The sequence below is a fragment of the Otolemur garnettii genome, unplaced genomic scaffold (assembly GCF_000181295.1).
Source record: "Otolemur garnettii isolate 467f Iridium unplaced genomic scaffold, OtoGar3 scaffold00198, whole genome shotgun sequence".
Classification (NCBI taxonomy): domain Eukaryota; kingdom Metazoa; phylum Chordata; class Mammalia; order Primates; family Galagidae; genus Otolemur; species Otolemur garnettii.
Window position 1 is genome coordinate 858,674 of NW_003852593.1, and position 8,621 is coordinate 867,294.

At 50.6% G+C, this 8,621-nt stretch overlaps 1 pseudogene; it reads left to right on the top strand.

Moving 5' to 3' along the window:
* The window catches only part of LOC105888126, a 12,971-nt pseudogene extending 4,816 nt beyond the window's left edge, over positions 1–8,155 (top strand).
* The last annotated feature ends 466 nt before the right edge of the window (positions 8,156–8,621 follow it).

An 8,621-nucleotide genomic window follows, 5' to 3' on the forward strand; every position in this document is an offset into this window, starting at 1 on the left:
TAGGTGCATGTGGCTGGCGCCTTAGCTGCTTGAGCCACAGGCGCCGAGCCTCTGTAAAAGTTTTAATTCAATGATTCTAAACTTGCCTGTGCCCACACAACTAGGAGGAGAAACAGACAAATCAGCTATCACAGACTCTGACACAGCATTTATAACTGATATAAAACTTTGCAGCCACTGTGGAAAACACAGTATGGGGCTCCTCAAAAAATTAAAAGAAGGCTGGGCAGCACAGTGGCTCATGCCCACAACCCCACCACTCTGATAGGCCAAGGCAGGAGGAGTTGGAGACCAGCATGGGTAGCATGGCAAGACCCCATTTCTACAAAGAATGGAAAAATTGGCCAGTTATGGTGGTGGCTCCTATAGTACTGGCTACTTGGGAGGCTGAGGCAAGAGGGCTGTTTGAGCCCAGCAGTTGAAAGTTATAGTGAGCTGTGAAGGTACCACTGCACTCTAGCTTGGGTGACAGAGAGATACCTTATCCATCTCTTCCCTATTCCCCCCAAAATTAAAAACATAATTACCATATGATTTAGCAATTAGTATATACCTCTGAGTATATACTCAGAAGAACTGAAAGCCAGATCTCGAAGAGCTATATATTTGCAGAGCCCTGTTCATAGCAGCACTACTCATAACAGCCGAGAGGTCCGCTGATGGATGAAGGGGCAAACAAATGTGGTCTATCCAGACATTACTCAGCCTCAAAAAGCTGAGAAGTTCTGACATGTACTCCAACACAGATGAGCCTTGAGGACATTATCCTGTGTGAGCCCACTTATCTGAGGCTCCTGAAGCAGGCAGGTCCACACAGACAGGGCACAGAAGGGCAGGCGCCAGGGCCAGAAGAGAAATGGGGGGTTATTGCTTAAATGGGGACAGAGCTTCAGTCTGAGAAGATGAAAGTTCTGGAGATAGACAGTGGCAATGGTTGCACAACATTGTAAATGTACTTAAAATGGTAAATCTTATGTGTATTTTACCACAATAAAAAATGTTTAATATTTGGGGCAGCACCTGTGGCTCAAAGGCCAAAAAAAAAAAAAGTTTAATATTTGGAGGTAAGAGTCTTTAAAGAGGTTGTTAAGCCTGATTCAGGTCAATAGGGTTGACCCCAACTCGATATGACTACTGCTCTTATGAGATTATGACACAGACACACACAGAGGGATGATGACACGGGATGACACGTGAAGACACGGGAAGAAGATGGCCACAGGCCAAGGGGAGAGACCTCCAGAGAAATCGCTGTGCTGACACCCGATCTCAGACTAAAAGGGTCTAAATTTCTGTTATTTTAAGCTCCCCAATCGGTAGTATTTTGTTATCACAGTCCAAGCAGACTGATACACAAATTAAAGAAAAATATCACTAGCCAGGCATTGTGGTGGGCACCTGTAGTCCCAGCTGCTTGGGAGGCTGAGGCAAGAGAATCACTTAAGCCCAAGAGTTTGAGGTTGCTGTGAGCTGTGACACCACAGCACTCCATCCAGGGTGACATAGTGAGACTCCGTCTCAGAAAAAAAAATCACATCATCATAAAAAATAATAAAATTCAACATCCATTCATGAGTTTTATAATTAGCAAACTAGGAACTTTCTGTTTGAAAATCTTGCAGGGGTTTAGGATGGCAGCTAGCACCTATAGTCCCAGCACTTTGGGAGAATGAGGTGGGAGGATCACTTGTACCTCAGAGTTCAAGGCTGCAGTGAGCTAGGATCAGGCTTAGGCAACAGAACAAAACCCTGTCTCTACAAAAACTTTTAAAAAGTTAAATTTAAGATGCAGTGCCTGTGGTTTAGTGGGTAGGGCGCCAGCCCCATATACCAAGGGTGGCGGGTTCAAACCTGGCCCCAGCCAAACTGCAACAAAAAAATAGCTGGGTGTTGTGGCAGGTGCCTGTAGTTCCAGCTACTTCGGAGGCTGAGGCAAGAAAATCACCTAAGCCCAAGAGCTGGAGGTTACTGTGAGCTGTGACACTACAGGACTCTACCCAAGGGTGACAAAGTAAGACTGTCTTCAACAAAAAAAAATAAAATAAAAAAAAATAAAAATAAAAATGAAAACCTCTAGGGCCCTTTCTCTGGTGCTTATGGCCCCATCAACAGGCCCCTCTTGGAGGCTGGAGGAGGGACATGGGGACCACAGCAGAAGCTCCACCCTCAGTGGCAGAAGTTCCTTCACAAGTCCTTCAAGCACAGTGGCAGGCCTTTGCTTTCACCCTGACACAAAGGAGAGTGTGGTTCCCATCAAGCAGCCCTGGCCATCCAGGTCTACCTACAGGGCATGCCCCCAAACAAGGTCAAGGCTGTTCATCATTAGCTCTACAGCAAGGAGATGGGACTGGATCCTATCTAGAGACCCTGGATCAAGTGGACAAAACTGGAATGTAGATGAGGGACTCGATGCTCTCATCAATATCCTTGACTAGGCAGATGTGTTCACAGACCTCACACCCCAGAAGGCGCACTCACCTGGGTGTAAAAGCACAGAACAGTCCACATGCATGTCTACACACATGTGCACGCATGTGGGATAGACTGTGCACCTTTGTGTCCACACTCCTACACTGGCGCACACACACACGCACCTGTGCACACAGACACACTTATTACACCTGCACACATAAACCTAGACACCTATGTGCATGCACACAGACCCTCATGCAGACACGTGTAGACACACATTCCCACCCTGCAGCATGTACTTGCACACATACACAAAGATGTGCATGCATGTGCCCATGTGCACAGACTTATACACACATGTGCACGCACATGCATGCTAACTCATGCACACACAAGCATGTACCTCTCTACATTCCAAATGGTAAAATATTTACAGGCCTTATTATTTAAGCCAATGCAATGAACCTAGAAATTAATGAAAGGATCTAAAGAAGCAGCCAGATGATTTGGAAATTCAGAAATACTCTCCTAAATAATTCCTAGGTCAGAGAGTAAATAAAGTTCACCATGACAGACGATTTTACAATTATGCAGAAAGAGAAACTGCACGTCCACGGAGCCAGCTTCAGAAGGAGTTGGCGGAGAATTCACAACCTTAAATGTTTTTATTACTGAGCAAGAGAGGCTGAAAATAAATGAACTAAACATTCGACACAAGGAGGGAAAAACAGAACAATAAAGTAAATCCACGGGAGGCAGGAGGGGGCTGAATAAAGATAAAGGCAGAATTAATGAATTGGAAACAAGAAAAACAGGAGGGCCTATCAGTAAATCCAAGAGCTGGTTCTTCAGAATAAATAAATAAATAAAATAAACAAACCTCTGACCAGTCTAATCCAGAGAAGAAAACAAAAGCCCAGAGAACCAAGAAAGAGGAAAATGAGAGCAGCAAAGGAAATTAAAAGTGACAAGTCAATACATTTGATGTTCTTGATAAAACTGACAATTTTCTAAGGCAATATAAATTACCAAAATTAACTTAGAGAAAGGTTTTTTTAAAAAAACCTCTATCCATAACTGCAGAAAAATTTTAAAAGGTGTACAACTGGGACCCAGCTGCAGGGACTTATGTGCCATCCAACACAGGGCCAGGGGAGAAGCCCACCACTCAAGCTCTCTGGGCACCAGGTGGGGGTCCAGGGAGAGGTTCTCTGGCAGTGGGCAGGGAGTGGCAGAGGAGTGAAGGCCTTCTCTGAGCTGTCCAAAGGGCTAGGGTGGAGGCTGTGGACCAGAGCTCCACAGTGGCCTCTGCCTGCTGCGACCCTAATCTTGAGGTGTGACAGGAGGGCCTAAGGGTCTCTATGCAAACAAGACCCTATGTGGGGGTCAGACAGAGAGAGGGCAAGGAAGGAGTTACTGCTGGGGCTCCACTGAGGCTCCTTGGTACCCTCTGAGCACTCTCCCTGCCCCGCCCCCTCCACAATATCCAGACATGCAGGGAAAACAGGGAGATGCTTCTCTTGATATCTGGCTGAAGGCTGGAGGCTTCCTCTGGCGTTTGTCATCCTCGTTCTGCACCCATAGTAAGCAGGAGGTGTCACCCACACTGCCTTGTTGCAGAGGGGCTCAGAGGCCTACAGAGCCGCCTCCCCCTGCAGGTAGCAAAGGAGCTCATCCTGGCATCTCCACCAGTAGGCAGTCTGGCACCGAGAAGAAGGCAAGGATGTCAGAATAATGAATCTGTGTGGGCGATCAGGCTCAAAGCAGCATAAGTCCGGGCCATGTGAATAAAGCCACCTCCAAATAGCAACCCCTCCCAGCCCATCCAGACTTGTCACTGGCCACAGAGCAGCCCCAAATCAAATGTGGACGCCCGACAAGCTACTTGATGGCCTCCATTCCAGTTCCTAAAGCATGAGATGGGGAAAGCAGCTTTTCAGTATCTTCTTAAAGTCTGTTGTGTAGTGAAAAGACTCCACCCTGGTAAGACTGTTTCCCAGTAACAGAACCCAGAGGGCTGAAGCCCTTCCCACCATACAGCACACAGGTTTGGGTTCCTAGGGTGGGTTTTTTTTCCCCCCTGGGGTGGTTTTTAAGAAGAAAAAAACTACAGTCAAGTCTACCAACACAACTGTGCACATCCCAAATCCAAGCAACGTCAACTAACACAAGAACACTCAACTCCAGGTTTTCTGAGTTTTCTTTTTATTTCATTTATATTCAGTTTTCTCTCAAGAAAGCACTAGAACAATAGCTCATAAAGTGGTTGCACATTAGTTACTAACTAGTGACTGCATGTGTAGCGGCTTCAGAACACGTCTGAAGAGTCCTTGGTGCTTCTCCCATGGAAAGTCTGATTCCCTCCTGGAACAGGGGTAGAAGTGGGGGTGACTTCCAAGACTAAAGTGGACAAGCTGCTGCAGCTGCCTAGCTCTGTGGGGACACTGCCCAAGGGACCATGCTGGGAGACACCGTGTTCAAGTCCTCCCAGCCCAGACACCTGCTGCAGGAATGAAAACTCCCGCAAGGGAAGGCTCCAGCCACAGGCCTCATCTCACCAACCTGAACAAGACCCCCAAGCAAGGGCTACCTGGGCTGCTCCTGAATTCCAGACCCTAGAGGCCAGGAGCAATAGTAGTGAATGACTATTACAGTTTCAAGCCATTGTTGTGGAGGCAACTCATGTTGCCACAGTAACCAAAACAGAGACACTTAATACAGAGGGTGGAGCCTCTGTATTCTCTCTCCTGCTGGGGTCAGTCACAACTGCCAACCCTGCAGCCCAGAGGCTTGGGAGGCAAAGGGCAGTGGTGGTGTCTTCATGATCAACACCAGCCCCATAAATGAGTCACAACAGACCCCTGAGACCACCTGGCTGCACTCACATAGCCAGTACCGAGCAGCAGGGACAGACCCCACTGTCTGGGGTCAGTGTCTTCTTCAACAGGACACACTTAGGTGTCACATTCAATGATTCATGGAAAAGTCTAAGGCCAGGCCTTGTGTTGGTGTCATAGAGCTCTTTCTATTGATAAATTGTGTGTAAGACTTTTGAAGTCTTCTGAAAGCCTTTTCAAATAGGACAAAACAAAATGAGAAAAGAATGCAAAAAAACACCTATCCTAACTGATAGCTTGCTATTATTAAAATCTACATTTAGTTGGTTTGGACAGAAATATATTTAGTTTACAAGTGACTAGAGGCTGGGATCAATGGCTTATGCTTGTAATCCTAGCACTCTGGGGTATCCAAAGCAGGAGGATCACTTGAGACCAGGAGCTTGAGGTTGCAGTGAGCTGTGATGATGCCAGAGCACCCTAGCCAGAATGATTGAGACCCTGTTTCAAAAGTAAAAGTTTAGCTGGGCGTGGTGGCTCATGCCTATAATCCTAGCACTCTGGGAGGCTGAGGCAGGTGGACTGCCTGAGCTCAGGAGTTCAAGACCAGCCTGAGCAAGAGTGAGACTCTGTTTCTAAAAAATAGCCAGGTGTTGTGACAGGTGCCTGTAGTTGCAGCTACTCAGGAGGCTGAGGCAAGAGAATCCCCTGAGCCTAAGGGTTTGAGGTTGCTGTGAGCTATGATGCCACAGCACTGTACCAAAGGTGACCAAGTGTGATTTCATCTTAAAAAATAAAAATAGGGCAGCACCTGTAGCTCAGTGGGTAGGGCACCGGCCCCATATACTGAGGGTGGTGGGTTCAAACCCGGCCCCGGCCAAACTGCAACAAAAAAATAGCCAGACGTTGTGGCAGGCACCTGTAGTCCCAGCTACTCAGGAGGCTGAGGCAAGAGAATCACCTAAGCCCAGGAGTTGGAGGTTGTTGTGAGCAGTGTGACACCACAGCACTCTACCAAGGGTGATAAAGTAAGACTGTCCCTACCAAAATAAATAAATAAATAAATAAATAAATAAATAAAAATAAAAATAAAGGAGGAAATTGGAGCAGCAGCCTAGGCAGGTAGTGACATGATTTGGAAACAAATTGGCCCGCAGTGCGGTGTGGAGACTCCATGAGTACCTGGACTCCTGTGATTCCACAGAGGTCCAACCGGACTAAGGGCCTGGGAATGTCCCCTGTCTAGCCCCCTTGCCTGAATTGGCAGGGGGGCCAGGCTGGGCAGCAGCTCCCTTCTCACCCCAGCCATGGATCTCCTGCCCCTCAAAGCCCAAGTACAACCCACTTCAGAATGAGTCTCTGTCATTGCTGGAGATCATCGCTGGAAGAGGGGGCTTCAGGGTCTACCCCCTGGAGGAGCTACCTTCCTCATCAACCTCGTCTCTGGGGCCCATCCTGCCTCCTTGGCCTGGGGATGACAGCCCCACTACCCTGTGCTCCTTCTTTCCCCAGATGAGCAGCCTGAAGCTGGCTAGTCTGGCTGGGGGGGTGCCCAGAGCCTAAGGGGGAGCCAGGAAGGGCAGCTGAGAATGGGGAAGAAATCGTAGGGACAGCTGTGCCAGATTCAGGCTCCCTGCCCCTCCTCCAGGACATGAACAAGATGAGTATAGGCAGTGGGCACAGGACTTGGGTGGAAGGCGGCCAGCTGGGGGGCGAGGAGTGGACCTGCCATGGGAGCTTTGTCAATAAGCCCACACAGGGCTGGCTGCATCCCAACAACAGTCACGGGACCTGGGGTTTCCTACTTGGTTTGGTACATGGAGGTCCTGCAGCTGATGCGTGCCTTTGACTTCAACACCCAGACCCAGGTCACCAGGGAGGCCATCGGTCTGGTGTGTGAGGCTGTGGCGGGTGCTAAGGGGACGACAAGAAGGAGAAAGCAGCCTCAATCTCATGGCCACAGACTGTAAACAGATCATAGCCAAGCACCACATGCAGTCTATCTCGTTTGCATTCCGTGGGGATCCAGACACAGCCAAGTATGTTGCCCATGTTGCCAAAGACCCTGTGAACCAGAGAGCCTGCCACATCCTGGAGTGTCCTGAAGGGCTTGCCCAGGACATCATCAGCACCACTGGCCAGGCCTTTGAGTTTCGCTTCAAACAATACCTCAGGAACCCACCCAAGCTGGTCACCTCCCATGACAGGATGGCTGGCTTTGATGGGTCAGCTTGGGATGAGGAGGAGGAAGAGCCACCGGATCATCAGTACTACAATGACTTCCCAGGGAAGGAGCCCCCTCTGGGGGGGGTGGTAGACATGAGGCTTAGGGAGAGAGCTGCTCCAGGGGTCGCTGGGCCCACTCCTCTCACTGCCCAGACACCCAGCCATTTGGGTGCCACACCGCCTATTGGGAGAGACCCAGAAGCCCGCAAACAGTTGCCACCTCCACTACCTTGCCCAGGCAGAGGAACTCTTTCACGATCCCTCCTATGTCAACATCCAGAACCTAGACAAGGCCCGGCAAGCAGGGGATGGGGCTGGGCCCCGCAATTCTGCCATCAGCGGCAGTGCATCCCGGGATCTCTTTGACATGAAGCCCTTCAAAGATCCCTTTCGAGTTGCTCCACTGGCCCAGTCGGTGTCCATGGCTGAGCAGCTCCAAGGGGAGCCCTGGTGCCATGGAAAGCTGAGCAGGGGGAGGCAGAGGCACTGCTGTAGGAGAGCAGGTGCAGGAGAGCACAACCACTCCTGGCCAGTACATGCTCACTGGCTTGCAGAGTGGGCAGCCTAAGCGCTTGCCCCTACCCGCTCACAGGAAAACTCTTTCAAGGACTTACACTCTCCTGTCTGCTTCCAAGTCACCATCCACAGGTCAGGTCGCTGGGAGTGTCTGGCCTCCCTGAATGCTCCCGTTTAGAGTCACAAACGACCACCTGAGCCCCAGGGCCAGCACAGGCAGCCAGGCTCAGCTCCCCGACTACCAAGCACAGCTGGTTTCCACATGTGTCACCGCGGGGTGCGCGGGGTCCCAGGGTGCACGGGAGCCTGGGCTTGCCCTTAGGGGTACCGGGGTGAGCTAGGCCTGTGCGGATCTGGGGACATCTTGGGCTGCCAGCAGGGCCCGGGCTGGTCCGAGGGGGTCGCCCGCACGGCTCCAGTCCCAACACCCTGTGACAACCTGTCGCCAGTGTGTCGAGCAGGCGACAAACTGGGAACCGACGCCCGCCCACAGGAGCAGGGCGCGACGTGCAGGGCGCGGGGCTTGGAGCCTGCGCGAGCCCGGGCGGCAGGGCGAACCCGCGCAGGCCGCGTTCCTCCCGTGCAGCCGCTGCCGGCCAGAGCGCCGGGGTACCTGCGGTCCCGCGGGAG